Here is a 344-nt window from a genome sequence, read left to right as displayed (position 1 = left end):
AAGGCAGGGATATCACTTGAGGCCAGAAGTTCGAGACCAGCCTGACCAACATGGCGAAACCCCATCCCTACTAAAAATATAAAAATTAGCTGGGTGTAGTGGCACATGCCTGTAATCCCAGCTACCCAGGAGGCTGAGGCATGAGAATCACTTGAACTTAGGAGGCAGAGGTTGCAGTGAACCGAGATTGGGCCATTGCACTCCAGCCTGGGCAACACAGCAAGACTCTGCCTTGAAAAAAAAAAGAAATCTATTATTTCTTTATGAATTATATTTATAAAAATCTATTTTTATCAATATAAACTTTTATAGAAATGTATTTATTAATATTTTTGTGAAGATAT

The sequence above is a fragment of the Colobus angolensis genome, unplaced genomic scaffold (genome assembly GCF_000951035.1).
Source record: "Colobus angolensis palliatus isolate OR3802 unplaced genomic scaffold, Cang.pa_1.0 Scaffold220, whole genome shotgun sequence".
Lineage (NCBI taxonomy): Eukaryota > Metazoa > Chordata > Mammalia > Primates > Cercopithecidae > Colobus > Colobus angolensis.
Note: the sequence above shows the minus strand (reverse complement) of the source record.